General features: G+C 35.8%; 1 protein-coding gene across 11 annotated transcripts in view; it reads left to right on the plus strand.

The window, feature by feature from the left end:
* dab1.L (Dab, reelin signal transducer, homolog 1 L homeolog) overlaps nucleotides 1-22,672 on the plus strand; it is a 425,953-nt gene that overhangs the window by 60,152 nt on the left and 343,129 nt on the right. For all 11 annotated transcript variants that reach the window (XM_018258283.2, XM_018258282.2, XM_041590415.1 and 8 more), the window contains exon 2: nucleotides 18,752-18,988. The gene's annotated coding sequence lies outside the window, so the exon portion shown is untranslated. The remainder of the gene's footprint in view (nucleotides 1-18,751; nucleotides 18,989-22,672) is intronic.

A 22,672-nucleotide genomic window follows, 5' to 3' on the forward strand; every position in this document is an offset into this window, starting at 1 on the left:
GCTTTACTAGCTTTTTTTGGTCAAACAAAAATTGTTCGATCAATGGATTTTTCGTTCGATTGAACGAATAGCGCTAAATCCTTCGACTTCGATATTCGTAGTCGAAGGATTTAACTTCGACAGTCAAATATTGAGGGTTAATTAACCCTCGATATCAGACCTTAAGTAAATTTGCCCCTTTATCTAAAGTAAAAAAAAAAGGTTCTGGTTGTAAGGAAGGTTTTTGGCCCAGAGGATAAACTAGTTTTCAAGTGTTCAGAATTGGAGAAAACAGAAAAAAACAAATAGGAAAGGGGGGGGGGGGGATGGCATCCAGTGCCATATCACAGTTACCCTTGTGCAATCAAAACACAAGTGCCAATTGAGTGAATACAAGTTAGGATACACACTGGTGAATCTTACACACACAATACTGTGGGGCCTCATAATTACACTGGAATTCTGGAGAATAACTCTGCTTGGTGAACATGGTGAATATCATGGGAATTCTACACCTTACACTTGGTTCATACATGAGCCCTTTTGAGTGCCATATTGAATGCACAGAACCCAAAATTTGAAAGAGTGCTAAAAGACCAGACAGATGAATATTGCTTTTAACCAACTTCTGATTAATTTTCTTGGAAACTGCCCTGTATGTTACTCTCATTACATTTAACCTGACATTCGTAAAATAAAATATCCATCAAACTCTATATATTGCTTCTTCATCTGACGTAAGGACAGGCAATGATAGCTTCATAGATGGAATGCAGTATAGGCTCTCATTCTGAAATATTTAATATACTTAAGGAGACAACACAATTTGAGAAGTAACCATGATTTTTAAGTCAGGCAGTAAAGTGAGAGGTATCAGTCCATCACTCAGGTATATAGAATTAGTGTCAGCTTCACAGAGAATGCTCTTTTAAAAGAACTTGACTTGCATTAGGCACTCTTTTCAACCATGCTCCATCTCTACAGTATATTACCCACATGATTCCTATAAGCATGAAAGGAATGACTGGTTGCATAACATCTAACTGTTGTTCAGCATCTGAGATCCTCTGCATGATTTACAATTAATGAAAGCAAAGCTGGAAATGTTCTCTTTTGCAGTAGGAAAACAAGCTGAGCAGGCAGTTTCCTTTCTCTGTTTCCTATTAAATCAGAAACACTAAAGCATTTTTTTACTGAAGGATAAGTTGTGCTTCACTGTACATAAACAAATGATAATCACCTGGGAAAACAAGGGCAGCCTTTGGCATCATCATTCTATTTTCCATTATACATTACCTTGAGGAAAAGGTGTCAAAAGCCTGGATGTACAGTAATTAACAGGATGGATTAGTGGTGCTAAACTTGTAACCCATTTATTTACTTACAACATTTCATTTCCTCCAATATTTTAATGCAAATGTATAGATAGATATATAACAAAATAAAGTTTCAACATAACTGAATATCTATCTATCTATCTATCTATCTATCTATCTATCTATCTATCTATCTATCCATCTATCTATATATCATCTATCTATATATCATCTATCTGTTTTGGAATACTTAAAGGACACATTTAAAGCCCAAAGCACTGTAAAGTAAATATAAATTAATATTATAGATGTTGAATCCATACTCTTGAACCAAGTTCCAAAATATGGGCATGCTATTTTTCAAAGATTTTTTTCTAATGATTTCCTTTTGATCTGTAACAATAAAGCAGTACCTTGCATTTAATGTTCCAGGGACTGATGGGAATCATATAATGTCTCCTTCCCAAGAAGATTACAAGTTTTCTGTGATTTTGTGCAATTTGCAGCTATGAATTTGCTCATCTCTAATAATAATAGTAGGGTATTTCCTCATCTAAATAACACCACTCACATACTTTAAGCCCATTTAGTTGATACCTTACCCTAAATCTCAGATTTAATCTTGCCAAATTTACTTATATTTTATGAACTAATGTACATGATGATTATCTATTCTACAATATTGAAAGAATCAACCTAATTTTAAATAATTCCTTCATAAAATCCAACCCAATCCAGTTAATTTTGGACATGCAATGGTCCTGCTTATGATGCTTTTGCCTAGCACTGCAGTTGATTTTTTTGCAGTTTTTATACAGAAACACAACTGGTTTAAGTTAAACTCCAATTCTAAATTACAAACAAACACTGGGTACAATTATATTCTCTGTCTTCTATAAATGACTCCCCAGCTGTTTTATTCAATCTACCTACAATTAAAGCCCCATTCTTTTTCCTGTTTGCCATTTTAATTTGGTTCAGGTGCAATAGTTTTTTGTGTGAGCTCTAACACTGGCTCAAATGTCCCTCAGCTTCATTATTATTATTATTTATAGAGTGGTAACATATTCCACAGTGCTTTACAGAGATAATTATTCACATCAGTCTGTGCCTGGTTTTTATAATCTTGGGTGCCTTACCTATTCACACAAACTGTGGTTATTTTTATCTGGAGCCACTTAATGTGCTTATATGTATTATGCATTAGGAGGAAACTAGAGTGCCCAAAAGAAACCCTAACAAGAAAATACAACCACCTATACAGGTTTGCCAAGTCTAGTATGTGGTTACACCATTGTCAGTTGTGCCCATCATTATCTAATCGTATTTTCTTTCAGTTAGTGATTTTATACAGTATGTTGCCACGATTGACAACTTTTGAAAATTTTTAAATCAGTCATTGCAATTGTAATAGTCTTGTTCTCAGCAGTCGTGTCTTTAATTGTACATTCGATTTATAATTTGTTTGTGTACAGCCCTCACAATTTGTAAAAACCCATCATGATTTTGAATTAGCCATGCACAAAGCTTTCCATGTCTACATACTTGCGTGTGGGAGACCAATTATTTTAAATGATCAAAAGCTGCATATATAAAGCATCCACTGTAGGTATAAATATTCATTTGATGCAGAAATTCTTTCTACTACTGCTTGGAATGCTTGAAATATTTATCCTAGTTCGAAAATTTGGCCTTCAAAATTTAAGCTGGCCTATGTGTGTTGGTAAATGGATTGCAACTGATCAGATGCAACGAGACTGTAATTTGTATAACTAGCTTTTACAAAGCATCACTATACAGGCCCTGGCTCAGCCCCTGTCATTCTGGCATAACATTTTCAGCTTTTGGGAGGTATCGGCAAAACCTGCAACCTTTTTTAAAAATTGAGATGTTCCCTGTGCATAAAGAAAAAGTGGAAACCACTTCAACTTTCATACAAAAATGTTAATCATTTATATGGACTAAAAAACAGTTATGGGAATATTAGACAGGTAAAATGATTTCCCTTTCTCCTTTTTAACTGGGAAGGATTCTAAAAATTCCACATTGTTTCAATGAATTGAGAATACAGAGAGAATTCTAACAAAAGGATCTGTATAGGAACTTTATTTTGCCACCTACTGGATTATGTGGCAGTAATGATGCCTGGGGGGGGGGCTTTTTGCATTGGGATGTGATGTACAATTAGTAACCCGAGAGATGGAAAGTGTAGAGGAGAACACATTGCAATAGCTGTAAGACTTGTAGGACCTATTACCTCTTACACTGGTTACAATGGGTGGTTAAATTATTTTGAAAATCTCCTTTTGACTCCCTTCATATTTTGCTTACTCTATCCTCTTTCCATTGAGTAGGCACATTAAATAAAACGTTTTGGGGTTAGTAGCCACTGAGTCCACACAATCTACCTTATTGTTTAGGTTCCCAGAAAGACATTGTAAATTTACTAATATACCTCAGGATCACATACTTCTTTCCCTGCATCCCATCTGATCTGTTTCCCAAAACACAAGTAAAATTCTGCAGTCTTCTACACAGATCCTCTACATCCTCTTCTAGCATGTAGCCCCACACCCCCTCTTTTTTTTTTGCTTCTTCTCCAACCAATCAGGCAGTCGGAGAAGTCACAACTGTGCATGCTCCAATGTTCCTGCTGTTGGAGCAGGTCTTGGTGGTCACATGCATCTAGTTAATGCAAGGCTATTCCATTTAGTAGGTGAGCATGCCCCTATTAGAAGGTGAGTTCCTGCCTATATGGCAGAGGGGAGGAAAAACCTTTAGGAATAGAATGAGTCTTAAGATGACATTTCTCTGAGAGATTCAGTCACAAAAGGACTTCTGCCACATGTATGCAAGCAAAAAATGTAATTTGTTTATATATACAGGCTATATATATAGTTGCTACTTTAACCTTTAGACACATGACAATGAAAAGGTGGTTGGACCTTATACTTACATTGCATTAGTTGAGAGCTGAGAAAGAAGTAATGACATAGATTATAATGTAGATATGTTGTACATATGATTTAAATGTCAGCAAGTTTACATTCTGCATCAGGTTGAAGGCAAGAGAATGAACAGCTTCCTACTGACTATTTAATTCCACCCTGATTAAGGTCTGTACTCCTTAGTGGAACTATGTTTTAGTAATCCGTATGTGAAGCATAGGAATACAGTAGGTTCAATTAAAATAAACATTTCCCGTTGCCTAGAGAAATAAGTAAACCCCCATGGAGATGGACTGTCCATGTACTCTTGGCATTGCTGCTTATTGAAGTTACTAAAAAAATGCAGCAATATTTCATCTTGATGAATATGTAAAGGTCTAGCAGTTAATTTAAATTGCATATAAACATGTGATGAATGGCCTTTTACAATGCTCAGAAACTGAAAAAAAAATATATTTAGACTACAAACAGGTTGGGTGCTTCAATGCTATTACTGAGAGACCCAAACAAATTACATGGTTTTGTCAAATGGTGCAAACATGATTTTATTATTGCTTTGAACCTTAAATCATTGCCTATTTTAGACCATTAGAAATCCAGTAAGGGAGAGCTCTCAAGTAGACTGACATAGAGAAGAGCAAATCATCCATGAATCACAGTGAATTAGAGGCAATTCAGCACCATTTCAACTGAAAATTGGTTGTGAATGGAAATAAAATATTTGGAAAGCATTGCTTTGCATAGCAAAGTGTCTCTGTTAGTACAAGTTTTTGTTAATCACTAAGTACAAGGCCTACCAGATCACATCCATGTAGCTAACGCATTTCTGTATATAACAAACGGATGCTAGAAAAATATCCCACTTGGTAAAGTAACAGTAACACTTTTTAACTAAATGAAGGAATCAATCACAAATAGCAAAAGTTGAGTTCCATTAAGCATTTTTAAATAATAAAACAATTAATGTGAGACCTCAAAATCAATACCAACAGAGAGAGAGAGAGAGAGAGATCCTCTGGGCTCATCTATATCACAATATTAATCTACTAATACCCTCCCCTTTAAACAACACATATAGTTTGTCCTTGTATTAAAATAATTAAAGCTGTCCAACCATAACAAATATATCCCTGGTCTGGCCAGAACTGTACTATCTGCCATCTGTTTATTGTCGTCGTATGAAATCGCTCCAAATCCTCTTCTAACATCTTAATTGAGCAAACCAAACCAACTTGCACTCATTAGTCTAATACCTTCTTTTGGAATCAGGCTTTGCATTTTCCTTAAATTTCATATGTGTCAGAATTGACATCTGATGTACTTACCTAAACCCAAGCTAAGCAAAATAATAGACAGTGTGTGTGTGTGTGTGGGGGGGGGGGATGTAATAGGCAAGGGAAGACAATATATGATTCACATGTAAGAGCTTAAAATAAGTTCATAAAAGGAACATATGTTTAAAAGAAATAATATGGGGTTTGTGTTAAATGTGAAATAAATTTATATAGATTTAAATTCCCTCTGCTCCTCCCCCAGCCGAAATCACATATTTTTCCTTATATAGGAAAGAAATATCATGCTTAGTTTCTTATCTAATAAAATCACGTGCTCACGTTTATATTTGTATCAGTGCAGCATTTTTTCTATTATATAGGTTTGTTTCAAGCTCTTATTAAAATAATTAAATGTTAACCATAAAGCAAGGAGTAGTCAAGTATGCTTATGTAGATACTCCTTTGGCTCCTGATTCCTTTGCACAATGAGGCAATTTGTCATTATTATAAGCAACAAACATATGGCCATCTCCAGCTGTGAAATACTGTATATTTGCACTGGATGACAGATTGGCGATGTTCCCTGACATTCAGGTCCGTGCAGCAACAACATTTTTCACACACCAAAAAGCCCTAACTCCTCATCAGCTCTTGCAGTCTCCATAATTTGTCTTTGTGAATACTTAACACATTGATTACAACATCAAGTGCTCCCTTACCCATAAAGAGTAATCAAGTATTTTTAGTTTGCACTCTGGATAATTGCAGAAGAAAAGTGTTGCAGGTGTATGCTCCTCTAGGAATTGTGGAACATTGCCTGCATGAAATTGTTGCAGCTCAATTATTGGTGTGAAGCAATTCATAGAGACAAAGGAAGATTTGTTTCTGAAGTGTCTGTGTTTCTGGGTAATTTAAATATTATTATTATTTTTAACATTTATTTATAGAGCGCCAGCATATTTTGCAGCTAAATTATTCTATTTATTTAGTTATAAATGGAACATCCAATGTATTTTGAGGATTATTTTTTGCCAAATCAAGGTTGTTAAACTTATACTAACATGAAACTGTCAGTATCACTTTAAAAACCTTTCTAGGACTATTTATTGCTAAATCTTAACTTTTTTTCTCCATTACATACCTGTGCCAATCTCTGCTGTGCCTTTTCAATTTCTGCTGAAGCTGTGATCTCAGGCTTGGGGCCCGTTATCGCCCTTATTGTTTATTTTTTGTGGCTCCACCCTCAATCCTACCATAAGTTTCAGCAATAGTTGGAGAAGTAGGACGGGGGCTGAAGAAGGCATGGTATAAATAATGAATAGTGCTATGAAAGTACTAATGAACCATTCATTGTAGATATCTGGAACATATCAGTATCACCTATGCTGTAAATTATACATTGCCCATACTTGGATTTTATAATTTATCCTGTAGATAACATTTACCTTAAACAGAGCAGAGCTATCCTAATTATAAATTATTATGTATTTTAAATACAAAATCAATATAAATTTATAATCAGTGAACTCCTGCCACCAAGCTCTATAGTAAGGGTTTCCCAACTGTTTTTTGCATTTCTGTATTTCTACAGGTGGAGCATAATTTATTCTCTTCTGGTTCACTTGGTGCATGTAACATATATAGGGGAAAAGGTAAATGACTGTCCCTTGTGATGCACAGCATGAGGTTGTGCTTTTAATGCAATTATACAGTAAATATTACCAGTGCACATTTTTATTGTAAATATATACAGACCCTTTATTTTTCCCAGCATACCCAGAGGAAATTCAGAAAGACATGGGAAGAACATACCAATATTACTAGTCAACTACTGCAATCTATAAAGGCCTGTAAAAAAAGGGCCAAAAACGCTGGAATATAGCCCCCAGCTCAAAAGGGCACATAAGTCAAGTCCAAAAAAATATATTGGAATATATTTTTTTGGACTTAAAGACCATACCAATGTCATGCAAATAATTTCATAAGCAGGGTATAAACCAAGGGCCCCCACACTGCAAGGTAATTATTGCAACTACTGCACCACAGTATTTGAAGTTAGAATTTTTTAATTTTTTTTTTTTTTTTCAGATTTGTGCAAAGCAGAATGCACGAGGAATTTGATTTCTTTACTCTGTATCCAGCTACTGTATTTGAATTGGCATCAATGTTGCTTTGCAGTGTCCATGCAAAATGCACCCTGTCTGGTTTCATTTTTATTTTTCAAAATTTTTATGAAGGAGGGTAGAATAAAATGTCTAATACTGCACTTATATGTTTAACATGCATTGTGTGAGTATTGAAGTCTTTCAGATATGAACACTGGATGTGAGACAAAGTGAAATTGCACTGTTATAAAAAAGCTTTTAATGTAAGTATGAATATAAATATATGAAAATCAAGTTAATATATAACTGAAACAGATTTAAGGGATAAATGATAACCCGTTCTTTAACAGAATAGTTTCTATGGAAACAGAGAAGGTAATTTCAGTGACATATGTACACTTCAAAAATCCTTCCATGTTTACTACCTACTCTCCCTCTATTACTTTTGCCCACAATCCTTTCATGATGTGAGCTATACTTTTTTTTAAATAATTATATTTCTAATGAATGGTCCTAATATAAAATATAGCTGGCTGAGAATAGTTTTTCATCTTCTTTTTTGCTAATGCAAACCTATAAAAAGCTTTTGTGGTCATCAGACTGTAGAAGTCATAGAAGGCATTTCCGTATTGGTTTTCCCAACACCTTTTCTTTTTTTTCCTCCCGGACTTAAGTGGTCATTTACTGTTGTACCAGATGCATAAGCACTAAGGGGTGCACATATGTGGCCTTTAGTGCCCACTATATACCAGTTGTGCCTGGGACAATGGTTTGCGCAGCCTGTGCTCTGCACTTTACTATTTATTCCTGCACAAGTATATCACTGTTGGGCATATGGCAGTCATGTAATGTTTGTGAAGTATTGGCTTGTTTGTATTTCTCTCACCCCTGCTAAGTCTTTTGTTCTTTGGGCACATTTAGGTGGTTTTTTATTAAGCCCCGAACCTTGAAAAATTTGTAGTTTTCAGAGTGCAAAAAAAAAATAAATACAAATTTTTCGAGATTGATTAAAGCCTGATGGTTTAAAATCTTGAATGCGAAACCCCGGCATCTAAAAGCTCTCGAGGTCCTGTATACGTCATTGGGGAAGGTTCCAATGTCTGCGCTGATGTCCATACCGATATCTGTTGATTTTGGGGTTTCTTCCCAAAAGACTCCGAAAAAAACGTGGTTTTTCTGTGAAAGCCCCGAAGTTTGCCCTACCCTATTTTTTAATAGGTAAGGTCCATTCGGGAATCCAGAGTTGCTCAAAGTTTGGTATTAGAAATACTGAGATAAATTCGGACCTTGATAAATAACCCCCATAATGTACCTAAAGCACTGACAGAGTAAATCTTTAAAACACAACAAAGCAATATCATAATTTCAAATTTTCCATCATTATAAAGTATAACCCGAAGTTCTTTTTTTCTAAAATTAGCTCCACAAATGTTTTACTGCTCTCCATTCACCATTTTGCCAGCACGTAATTCTTGGCCATCTGTTCCTAGACTGGTTCAGTGTACCATTCTTCAGATGTGCATGATTTGATCTGACAGGGGAAGGAGCAATCAAGTGCATGCGCAGGTTCCCCCGATTGCAGGGAATGCATGTTGATTGCTAATGGACTGAGAAAAAGAAGAAGAGTGAGCACTGGCATCACCGTGCTGCTTGATATAAGACACTTTTCTAAAGGGAAAACTAAATGCTAAAATGAAAAATTTGATATGAGCTGTACCAGAAATTATATCAGAAATGATGCATCCTTAAGGTGAGAGTGACAGACTAGTGTCACATTCAGTGTGGCTTTAGCTTTCTTTTCTCCTCTCTATCACACTTTTGCTCTAAGAGTTATTATGTTTTACTTATGGGTTCACCTCTGGATGTTTCATTCTTGTTGGGCTTTCCTGCAATGTGCCTGCATTCTATAATCCAGATTTTCTTTTCAGAAGCAATTAACTATTTTTGTGGATGTTTGCTTGTTATATTCCACTCAGTGTTGACATATATTTATCCAGGGAAACTCAGAACTCAGGGGCAGAATCATCAAAATGTGAGATTTGAGCTCACCACGGTAAAACTCGTTAATTGTCTGTTGATATTTAAAGGCATTTTTTACCTTTGAATTAACTTTAAGTATGATGTAGAGAGTGATATTCTGAGACAATTGCAATTAGTTGTCAGTTTTTATTATTTGTGGTTTTTCGGTTATTTTGCTTTCTATTCAGCAGCTTTCCAGTTTGCAATTTCAGCAATCTGGTTGTAATTACCCTAGCAACCATGCATTGAATTCCATTTGAATAAGAGATTGCAATATGAATAAGAGAGGTCTGAATAGAAGCATGAGTAATAAAAAGTAGCAATAACTATAAATTTGTAGCATTACAGAACATTTGTTTTTTAGATGGGGTTAGTGAGCCCCATTTAAAAGCTGGAAAAAGTCAGAAGAAGGCAAATAATTCAAAAACTAAAAAAAAGAAATAATGAAGACAAATTGCTTAAAGGGATACTGACATGGGGAAAACATCTTTTTTGAAAATGAATCAGTTAATAGTGCTGCTCCAGCAGAATTCTGCACTGAAATCCATTTCTCAAAAGAGCAAACAGATTTTTTTATATTCAATTTTGAAATCTGACATGGGGCTAGACATTTTGTCAATTTCCCAGCTGCCCCAGGTCATGTGACTTGTGCCTGCACTTTAGGAGAGAAATGCTTTCTGGCAGGCTGCTGTTTTTCCTTCTCAATGTAACTGAATGTGTCTCAGTGGGACATGGGTTTTTACTATTGAGTGCTGTTCTTAGATCTACCAGGCAGCTGTTATCTTGTGTTTCCTTCCCATTGTTCTTTTGTTTGGCTGCTGGGGGGGGGGAAGGAAGGGGGTGATATCACTCCAACTTGCAGTAAAGAGTGACTGAAGTTTATCAGAGCACAAGTCACATGACTTGGGGCAGCTGGGAAATTGACAAAATGGCTAGCTCCATGTCAGATTTCAAAATTGAATATAAAAAAATCTGTTTGCTCTTTTGAGAAATGGATTTCAGTGCAGAATTCTGCTGTAGCAGCACTATTAACTGATTCATTTTGAAATTTTTAAAGTAAGCCATTCTATAACATATTTAAAGTTAACTCAAAGTTGAACCACCCCTAAACAATACAATTCTAAAAACTGAATAGAAAGTGAATGAGGTTTTCTTTAGTTAACTAACTAACATTCATTGTGTAGGTATGGATGCAACTATGTAACTATAAATATGATAAATATGACCCTTAGTGTGATCCTTGGCAACTTTGTCAGACATATTTCTGATCATGTTCGTTTCCTAAAAACTTGTCACTGAAATGTTAGAAAGTGGTTGAGGGGGTTATTTAAAGCCTTTTAGTCCTTCTAGTAATAGGAGCCTGTTGGTCAGCTCAGTGATGACAGAAAGTCATGAAGGAAAGAAAAATCACAGTATTTCATGAGTAATGAGTATAAATGATAGGGCTGTTTATGCCTCATTGTGCCTGCAGGTGCTGCTGTTTATTGTCATGAATAATGATGAAAGCTCCCTGCTAAAAGATTATTAAGATTATAAAGTATTGAAAGATCATAGATGATGCACCAATTGTTTCAGTAACAGAACTACCTTTGGTGAAATCTAGCCCCTAGATTTGCTTTTAAATATGCAAGCAGTCTTGTTCCCCACTCATGTAAAGCTCATTAGGCAAACACCCACCATGATATTATATTTCTATTGCATTTGTAATGCATCTTTCTGTGTTGTAGTATCTCTTAGTATTGACTAACCTATTTGTCTTGATAAACATATGCATACATACATAATGCACATATATCACATGTATAACCTTTGAAATATATATATATATATATATAACATTGTGCTATAATTTATGATTAGATCAGCACACTGGTACATTGGTGTTGTGGTGCTGAGGTCCTAAGTTTTTTTCCAACCAGGTCACTATCTGCAAGGAGTTTGTATGATGTTCCTGTTTCTTTCTGAGTACTGACACACTCCAAAATCATAGAGGTGGGTTAACTGGTTCCTGATAAAATGTCAGTGTTGTATGTAAATGTGATAAGGACCTAAGATTTTAGCTCCACTGGGGCAGGGACTGATGTGAATAATGTATAATCTCTGGAAAGTGCGATGTAATGTGTAGATACTATATAAATTAATAATAATGAAATCATGTGTTTATTTACTCTAACCCTTGCTCTGTCCCATTTCTGATAAAATATGTACCTGAGATACTCTATATTCTCAGACCACCTAAATGGTATAATGTAGTTCATATAGACGCAGTGATTTTTTTTCTGGTATTGAAATATTATACAAATTGTCCAAATCTTTCATTTTTTTGTTTTGCATTCTGTTCTCGCTGTCTGCTTGAGAAATACAAACCTTGGAGACTGCCAGTTTCTCTTAAATGGATTCTTTTAGTATGCTGACTTACAGGATTGATTTTAATTTCCATTATAAAAGGTCAGAATAATAATATCTTTCTATAGGAATTTCATTTCCAAAGACTAAGCTTTCTGTTTCATTTATAACTGATCATAAGTTTGGCAGTACACTTAGTTCTTTAGATTTTCTTTTTTCTCCATAAACCTTGTGCGATTTAAAGAGACCTTTTTTTATTTTTCATTTAAAGTATCTACAAAGCACCCTTTTACGAATATTCTTTAGGAGTTACCCATTTTATATCTAATACTTGACTTACCTGCTGAAAAAGTATATTATTCCTTATGACAAATAAGTGGCACTTAATTGTATTATATTTTTGTAACATAATGCAAAATGTCTATACTATAAAGAAGATGTGCTGTTATGCAAACATTCTGATTGGCCAAGTCTGTAACTCTGTAGCCTATTGAGTTATCTAAATTTTTTCTCACCCACTTTGTTTTTAATTGACTTATTTTTTTTTATAAATCAAGACCTAATTCTCCACTATTTAGTTTCATTCCTTTGCCATAGTTGTATCTTAGTGTAGAGTTTTAACTGGTCTCATAGGAAACCTGGCTTAAAACAGGAATACATCTACTTTAAATCTCTTATATCTAATTTGATGTCTATTACATCTGAAAATATTTCAAACTTTGTAAACTTGGCTATCATTTGATTTTTCCCTCTATCGTAATAATGCTACCACTTAATAATATATTTTCCTGATATAAATTCATTTTAGTAGTTTAAATTAAAAATATATTTAAAGATTTAAAGCTACTGAGGCAGTTTATTGCCAATAGATTAGCCACAATAGTGCAAGCTATAATATATATATTCTGTGGAATGCTTTATCATACAGCTCTAGAAACTGTTTGTTTAGAAGCTCTCTGTTTGTTTAGGATAGCAGCTGCCATAATAACTTGGTGTGACAACTTCCTGCCTGAGTCACTTCCTGCTCACTCATAGCTCTGGGCTCAGATTACAGCAGGGAGGGGAGGACAGAGAAATAAGGGGAGTAAGAGAGAGGAGCAAACTGAGCATGATCAAGCCTATGCCCTTTAGGTTTAAGTTGAATGAAGGAAGTCTAATACAGAAGCCCATGCATACACAATAGAAGGAAAGACATGCAGTGCTCAGAGCAGCATTACTTCGAGGGTTTACTGGTGTATTTATATAGACCTTTCTGATAAAATCTTAAAATGTTACTCACTATTATAGTAAAACATATAAGCCTATATGTAGTAAAATGCACTAACGTTGACCAGGTGTAGTAACCTGCATCAACAATAGGATGTTTGCATTTAAACAAGGTGCATCCTATCTGCTATAGCTGACTAGATCCATAGCAAGCTTTTATGAGGATAATAACACCATTAGACAATAGAATGACATTGCAGTGGCTGGTTATATTAAATACTTTTGCAAAATGTATCTGTTTGTAGCTGAGAATCCAGAATAAGCGATCATCTATAATTAGCTTTAAAAGGTAATAGATAAACTGTTGGGTTCCAATTTTCCCATTTGACTATATCCAACATCCTTAGCTTTATGCTGAGCCTCAGAATGACTGTTCATAGAACTGATTCAACTGCAAAACATATTATATTTATATTTCCTCTTGAGTTTCCTCTCTTGAGTCCATCAAAAAATAACCTTTGACTACATTCATTCCAGGCATGCAATACTTCACTTCTTAAATGTTAATTCTGCACACATAGGAATATGAAATGATAATATCAGCAAGGCCAATAAAAACTTTTACAAAGACATCGCAAATACATCTTGTTGTTTGTTCATGCAAAACAATATATGGAGTAGTAATCATAGAAGCAAATACCATGGTGCTGGGAACCTGTAGTGATGGGGAATGGATTGCCAATTGTAGGCCTGGTAACAATGTTAAAAGCTAAACTTTTTGGCTAACCAATGTGGTTCTGTGTGTTGGTGGGGACATGTTAGAAAAGTGCTGGATACTAGTTATTGAAGGACAAATGTTTCTTTATTATATGATGTCTTTAATATTTTTATAACTAGGAACTAAGTATCTGGGTCATTAAAAATTTTACCCTGAGAACGAATACTTAAGCAACAGATAGTTTATCATATTAAGGGGTTATTTATCAAAGGTCGAGTTTGTGAGGTTTTTTTCTACCTTGAACAAAATCACAACTCTAATGTTTCACTATTTCCTGAATGTGTAAAAACTTGAATGCAATCAGGGGAACAACTCAAATACTCAAATTGATTGAGTTATCGGCTAAAAAACCTTGGCTTCTGAAATAAGTATATCTAACAAAAAGTTAATTAGAACGGTGTTTATGTACTACGTTTAGTATGTAGTGTAGATTTAAATTGTAACTATAAGCTAATGTAAATGAACTAAGAACCACTTAAGAAAATAGCCTTGCAGTTTCTGTCCATAAATTGAATCCAGAATAAACAGTGGTGCTGAGAAAACAGAAGAAAAAAACATTGCTAAATGACAATGGAATGGAATGTGCAAATAGTCATTATGCTGAGCACTTTCATAAAAAATATGTTGATAACCTGACCTTGACTGTGAGAATAGAATTATTCCTGTACATGGTGACTGGAGTCCAGAGGTCAGCCTCAAGAATTAAATATCAAATGTTTGAAGAAACACAGCAGAGGAAGAACTACGTCGCATTGGTTGACCTTTACCAGTGCTTGGTCACTTTAATTAAATAATTATGGCAAATGCTTCTTGGATTGCATTGTGAAGTAATGGGAAGGATTAGTCAGGAAGCAAAGTGCATTAAGAAATGTAAATGCTTTCATATGCATGCTGCATTAATGTTTATTTCCTTTTAAGTTGACTGTGAACAACCAATCATTTCTCCTGAGATATCTTTTCACATAAACAGTTGCCTTTAGCAAATGCATAAAACATCCGACTGTGCAATTCTCCTTGGGAGAAAAAAAAAACAAAAAAAAAAAAAACAGCAAACCCTGAGTATAATTGGCAGTAGCTCACAAATAATTATGTGCCAGCTTTTGTTTGAGCATATATAGCAACTTCCTCAAGGTCTAGGATTCGAGGAAGCTAAAAGGATTAATAGTTGTTATTTTCCAAAAGTGAAGATCGCAACACAATCAACAGCAATAAGAAGCCAGTGTTGCCACTGCACAAAAAACAATCTCTTGTTCATGTGCTCAAGGGATCTTATGTCTGTGAAGCATTTCACAGTTGTTCATGACCACTGTATATTATGCATAACACAAACTGCCAGAGAATAGTGGAAAAAGTACAGTATTTGTAATTTGTGTATCTTAATTTCCGATTTGAAAAAAGTAAATACATAAATCAAAAAAGGCAATGCTGCGAGCATGTTAATTTTAATGATTCTAGGCTTTGTTATCATGTGTATCTGCAGGTGATATTGCTAGCAGTATATTAAAACAATACATTTCATAGTAATCAGAATAACCAACCTTAGGTCATTTATGTATGTGTTTATTCAATAAAACAGAGAGAGAGAGAGAAAAAGCTTATGAAAAAGTATACAAACTTTGAATTCAATTCAATAATATATTTAGGTTTTTGAAGATAAGGGTTTATATATTTAGGTTTTAGAAGCTAAGGGGTTTTCTCTTTAATCCCTTTTTCAACATGTACATAAAAAAAATCTCAAAAAGAATCCAATTTGAGAACTGCAAAAAATGCTTTTTCGAGATATAAACAATAAACATTTCCCATGTTGGAAAAAGTTGTGTAAAAAATGACCACTTACAAATATGGTTTCAGTCACTTTTAGGGAAGTGCTCTGGCCTTTTAGGTGCACTTGTTACTTAAATAAGATGGAGGATCCCACATTTAGGAAGATGCTGGCAAAACCAAATATAAAGTAAGAAAAAAAGACAAAAGAAAAGGACACATTTTTTAATCATTGTGGCAGCTCATATTAAGGTGTTCTCTTACAACTAGCATGTGAGACACTTTGGGTAGGCCTTAAAGGTCATGTGCCTTATACTGTGCCTTATGTTAGCTTACTCATGGAGCGTCTTCTTATAAAGCAAGTGCAATTTACTCCAACTCTTTTTTCTGTAGCTTATTGGTCAATGTAGCAGCTCACTGTTCTCTTTTCTTCTCCTCCATATAGCAAAAAAAACACTCCTTGTAGGCCTTAAAGGTTAAATGAATAGTTTATAATGGTATTGCCTATGGCCTCAACACCATGCTTCCACATCTCATCCTCCATAGAAAAATGAATCAACTGCATTTGAAGACAGTATATATGGGAGCAGCCTTCTCAGAATTTTGCATGTGATGAGCGCCTTTCCCTGCATTTCATAGATTTTTATTATTATTATTATTATCAAGTATTATTATCAAGCGCCAACATATTGTGCAGCACTGTAAAATGAATGTGCATATAAAAAGAAATCACATGAATTATATACATATAACATATAGGAGCAGATTTATCAGGGGTCGAATTTCGAGGGGTTAAAACCCTCGAAATTCGACCATCGAATTGAAATCCTTCGAACTTGAATATCGAATTTGAAGGATTTAGTGATAACATAGCATTCGATCGATCGAATAAAAATCGATTAATGATTAAATCCTTTGAATCGAATGTTTCGAACGATTTTTAGCGATCGATTGAAGGATTTTTATTCAATGCCAAAAATAGGCCATATAGCAATTCGGTAGCTTTAATTTGGCGAAGTATTGAAATCAAAGGATTTTTAGAGAGACAGTACTTCGACTATCGAATGGTCAAATATTCGAACGATTTTTACTTCGAATCAAAGTCGAAGTAAATTCAAAAAAAATTACTTAGAAATTCGAACTTTTTGGACTTCGAAAATTCACTCGAGCTTAGTAAATCTGCCCCATAATGTTACATACAGAAAAAACAGTACCGGTACAAAAGGTGAAGAAGGCCCTGTGAAAAAGAGCTTACAATCTAAAGGTGAAGGGAATGAGACACAAGGGGCAGGAGTGGGCAAAATAAAAAATAAACAAGGTGAGAGATGTAGCATATGGTATTGCATTTGGTAGCTAAACAGAGTGAGGGCAGGCTTCTCTAAATAAGTGTGTTTTAAGAGACCTTTTGAAAGGTTGAGTGTTGCGAGAAAGTTGGACAGACTGTGGGAGAGAATTCCAGTGGAGGGGTGCAGCCCTTGCAAAGTCTTGAATGTGAATGTGTGAGGAAGTAACTAGAGAAGCATTGAGGAGCAGGTCAGTAGAGGAACGTAGTAAGCAGCTGGGTGAGTATCTAGAGATGATGAGTTCAGAGATGTAGGGAGGGACAGAGTTATGAAGTGCTTTATATGTCATTGTCATTAATCTGAAAGGTTGCGGAAGCCAGTCTAGGGATTGGCAGAGTGCCATGGCAGAGGAGGAGTGGTTGCTGAGGTGTGTAAGCCTGGCGGTAGTATTTATTATGAACTGGAGAGGTGACAGTCTCTGGTGGGGAAGGCCAATTAATAAAGAGTTACAGCAGTCTAGACGTGATATTATGAGAGAATGAATAAGTATTTTGGTGGGATCTTGGGTTATAAATGATCATATTTTTGATATGTTCTTTAGGTGAAATTGACATGTTTTAATAAGTGACTGGATATGAGGAGTCAAGGACAGGACAGAATCTAGGATAACCGGAAGGCACCGGGCCTGGGGAGATGGCGTGATAGTGGAATAAAGGTGTAAGAGCCATGTTGAACCTTAGGGCCTTTAGAGCCTTTTGAAGCTAAAGAATTATATGTCATTGTGTAATGTACTTTTACAACTTATGAAGAACTGCAGAAAATGATATGTGACAAGTAACAATATATCATTAGTGATGGGTAAATCTGGGCCATTTCACTGAAAAATTCTCATCCATTTTTTGGACCCCGGCACATATTTGCCGGCGAAAATGCGCCGACGTCCATTTTTTTTTTTGACGCCGGCAACGTTTCGCGGCGGGAATTCACTGCAAATTCGCGCCTGGCAAATAAATTTGCCCATCACTATGTATCATACCTTGTATAATTTTGTAAGGTTGGATTCACATCACAGTGTTATTTAGATTTTATTGGGTTCTGGCAACACTGGAATTCAATCTTTGCTTCCTCACAGTGTCCTTTTCATTGCATTGATTATTGTGTACTGTTTTGCATGTGCAGCATCATCTACAGACCTGCTACCACATCTTTCTTATCATTTCTCATACCAGAGTTCAGCTGATGAAATTAAAATATATTTATTAAAATATATGTATATAGAATGCATCCTACATTAGTAGAAAGTTACCATAGTAGATAAAGAACCCAGGTGCACTGTCCAGATCTTTAGGGCAGAGACACACGTGGAGATTGAGGGAGAGTAGTCGCCTGGCGACAAATCGCCTCTTCTTCGGGCGACTAATCTCCCCGAACTGCCTAGAATAAGATAATACTAAGAACATGATTTCCGAATCCTCTTTCATTCTAGGCCTTATTATTTTGCTGTTCATTTCTTCTTGACGGTGTATATTAGGATCATTTACTGTAACATCGAAGCATGCCAGTTACCCTGGGGAGGCAATATATGGTCATAATACATAATAATCTTAAAGCTCTGCAAGTTGTCTTCAAATACTTGTTTACTTTTTCTCATAACACTGCCATTTAATTAAAATAGCAGGGAGCATGTGAATACCTTCTCTTTCAATAAAGACTTTTTTTGTGTATTTTCTTTACAGTGGGAGTCTACCCTTAATGCTTGCTCTGAATGGATACACTACAGTCTTACAGTTCAAAAGCCATTGTTCCAAATCTTACACTGCTGAGATCTAATAAGGCTGAAACAGCTGTCATCAATTTGGATAAATTACTCTGAGTACCTGGCTGCACCTGTGCTGTTTAACTTGATTCCAAGCACTTACAGATCTGAAGGGGTATATTAGGAAGGATTTGCATGTCCCATCACAATTATTAAGGTAAGGCTTAAATTCTGGTTTTGTGAAAGAAGTATTTTCCAAACGTGCATAGCAATGTGCAATACAAAAATGAGGTGTACATGTTTAAAATCACACTCTGGGAACTAAATTACAGTAATTAATATTATTGCTTGTGTTAGCAAAAGTGTTAATGTACCTTGCATTGCTTAAGTCTTAACAAAAGCGATGAAAATACACTACATAATTGCACTCGCTAATAATTCTCTAGCAGAGTCCAGTATATGACTTAAATACAGTATTCTCCTTTCTACATTTCAGTGTACTGTATACATAGTATTGATTGTATATTGATTGTAAAACCAAGCATTCATCCCATTTTGTACAGCACTCTGTCTGCTGCAATAAACACTTTCAGAAAAGTTTTTGAGGTTTTGTGCAGGAAGTGATTTGCCAGTGGCAGAAGTGACATTTAGGGGTGTATTTACTAAAACTCATATTTATCTCATGTTTTTTTTTATAAAAAACAAAGTCGACCTAACTGCCATCCAAGAATTTAACTCATTTATCAAAAAAAAAATCAGCTAGAAAAAGTTGGTGTGAAAAAACATGAATTTTTCGAATTGATGCTCCGAAAACTCGACTTTATTGAGTTGATGCTGTGACAACATATTCAGGGACATCTGACATTGACTTCTACATGACCTCGGTAGGTTTTAGCTGGAGTATTTTTGATTTCGGATTTTTGGCAGCTTTGGAGTATGATAAATCTTTAAAAATATGAGTTTTTTTCCTCTACAAATTTGAGGTTTCTCCTTTAAAACCTCAACCTGATAAATCTGAGGTTTGTTAAATAGGCCCTTTATCTCTGCTGCCCTGCCAAGTAACTACAATTTACACTCACAGGAGCTCTCACAGCAGTTTAACAGTGACCTGGGCTTGGCCACAATATACTGTATACTTGGCAATAGTGTCTTACTTTAGGGAGGTAGACTTCCATAATAGCTTTATTCTTTAGTATAATATACTACACTACAGTATTAAGAATTGTGCAGTTTGTTAAGCTGTGCCAGGACACAGAGTGACTTTGGCACATCATTTTACTAACAATGCCTAATTGCATTGCTAAGCAGGTCCCCTGTGCCCAGACATACTCTTAAAATATCAATCATAGATACTAGGCTGTATCCTTGGTGAGCAGCAAATCAGAGAAGCTTGACACCAACATTGGCAGAAACATGAACAATGGAAATAATACTGCCCTACCCATCAGTTAAACAGTCTGCTTATGCAACTTATTATGATGGATTTCAGGTAATTATAAGTGTATGCTTTATGTAGTGTTTTGTTACATCTAAACACATGATTGGAAACCCCACAAGTTTCTACAATTTCAGAGAATCCCAATGGGATTGGAAATTGTTTTGGATCCATGTTCATAACAGGAAAAAAAGAATGAGTAAATGGAAGTATGCCATTGTACATTCTGCTTTGGTATTCGGGATGAATAAAAACCGAAAGGTTGTTGTTTTAGCCCTTGTTGATAAAAGCTTAAATTTATGGTTGCTGAAACTAATGTTTTAGTCAGCTTCAGGTGTTCTTACCCACAGTGCCAGGCTGGTGAGCATCTTAGGCAACACAGCTGGCTTTGTGGCCCCCCTCCTGGCACAGGTACCCATGAGCAAACGAACGAATGAGAGTCATCAGACTATAGGGAAGCCCACCAGAATACGTGGGGACATGGGCCCGGACTAGGGGGTACGTGCCTGGCTCCCTCCCAGCATTGTGCCCTAAGCAAATGCTTCTTCTGCCTATGCCTAGTTCTGGCCCTGCTTATCCACATTTTGTACAAAGTGATATGAGAAAAATAATGATTGCTTAAAGGGCAACTGTTGGGTAAAAATTTTATCCCCAGCCAAAGGTGCAGGCTAATAGAGCCCACATTCCGGTTGGGATAACGGTAGTTTTTTTTTTTTAAAGAAATGCCCCCCACCAGCGATAGGCTACCCGCACCAGGAGGGAGCTCCTGGTGCGAGCAGCCATGTCCAGTCACTCGCATGCGCATAACTGGGTTATTAGACACGGTGAAAACATTTTGCAAGTCTCATTACATTACACCTAAAGTGTAAAATAATGGTAATTACTGTATTTAACAGGAACTCCCTGCCCTCTGGAACACCATGCAGAGATATGGGGAGACATTTTTTAAGAGAAATGTGGTGAATTTTCTCCTGCCGTAAATTCTCTGTGAAAATTTCCCAGTATTTTTCCCCATACAATAGTAGTGGGGAAAGTTCTTTAGAGAATCCAGAGAAAATTAGCACGAAAAGGTCGATGGTGGAGATTTAATAGTGGCTGCCAGTACCGGATTTGGGGGAAGGCCCGGGCCTAGGGTGGCAGGATCTTAAGGGGGAAGCATGCTGCCCAACCACACCCACATTGGTTCAAAAACACTGGGAATGCGCAGGAGATACAATCACCATGAAAATTTGCACGAATAAAGGGGAGGGACAGGGGCGACAAACGGCAGTGGGTCTAGGGGCACACGCTATGTAAATCCGGCCCTGGTGGCTGCTCTTATCTTTATAATGAAGTTCGCCAGCCTGAACCTGGAGAGGTTTCTCTTGGCTAAAATACACTCTTGTGCTCTTAGTGAATTGGAGAATTTTCACTGGAAAAAGTTCACCTGTAGAAGAGAAGTGAGTTTACGCCAAACTTTCACCACTGTGAAATTAATTCCCCAAATCTTGGTGTATTCTCCTTTTAAAACATTTGCGATGTTGAGGGAAACCTTGATTACACTTGCGTGCATGCAAGGCAAGATGTGCCACTTTAAACTAAATGTACTGTATCCTTGCTATTTATAGAGAAATGTTTTGGGGGTTTTTTTCTGGAAAATGGGCCACTTGCTGCAATTCATTAACTGTCTAACTAGAGACAAATAGTTAACTTCCTTAAGCTTTTATGCATGCGGGGAAGAAATAGCTCAAATGTTTCAAGGTTATTTTCTGATCTTGGTTTTCCACCAGGGAGGGAGTATTAAGTAATCACACATAAATAGAAATGCTGATTGGCTGTTCTACTAATTATTATCAATTTTACAATCAAAACTTAGTTGATATGCAGTGTATAGCTTCTTGGTTTCTGTTTTCATTTAAATAATGAGATGACATTTTTAATGCATGTATTAGTTAAAATGGCAAGAGCAAGAAGTAATATTACTTAAAGCCTGGTTGATCGTCTGCAAGAGATTATAATGAGGCAAAATGAGGCATTTCAAACTGAACTACACCTTCCAGCATTCTCAGCAACTGTCAGTTTAGAACAAGCACAGTACTAGTGGTTAGTGGATGTGTTTTGGGAGTCTGGACATAGTACATAGATCATTTATAACCTAATGTCTCGTACTGAGGTGCATGTAAATGGTTCTTCTAGTTAGACAACTGGACATTGACTTGATTTGGTCATAATTCAGTTTCAACAAGTATATGTATATGTATGGAAATTACAACTCAAAGATCAATTCCACTGCCCTTTTGGAAATGTACTTCAGTTTCAAGGCCATTACAGAAGCAAGTTAGGTATTAAGCTTGGCTTTCTCATAATGTCCTGTATCCAAGCAATGAATTTTTTTTTTATCTGATAAAGTGTAAGCACGATTATATAATTATCATGAACATCTTAACTATGGAGCATGAACCTAAAGTTGAGGTGTGTGGTCACTGA

The sequence above is a fragment of the Xenopus laevis genome, chromosome 4L, assembly GCF_017654675.1.
Source record: "Xenopus laevis strain J_2021 chromosome 4L, Xenopus_laevis_v10.1, whole genome shotgun sequence".
NCBI classification, from domain to species: Eukaryota; Metazoa; Chordata; class Amphibia; order Anura; family Pipidae; genus Xenopus; species Xenopus laevis.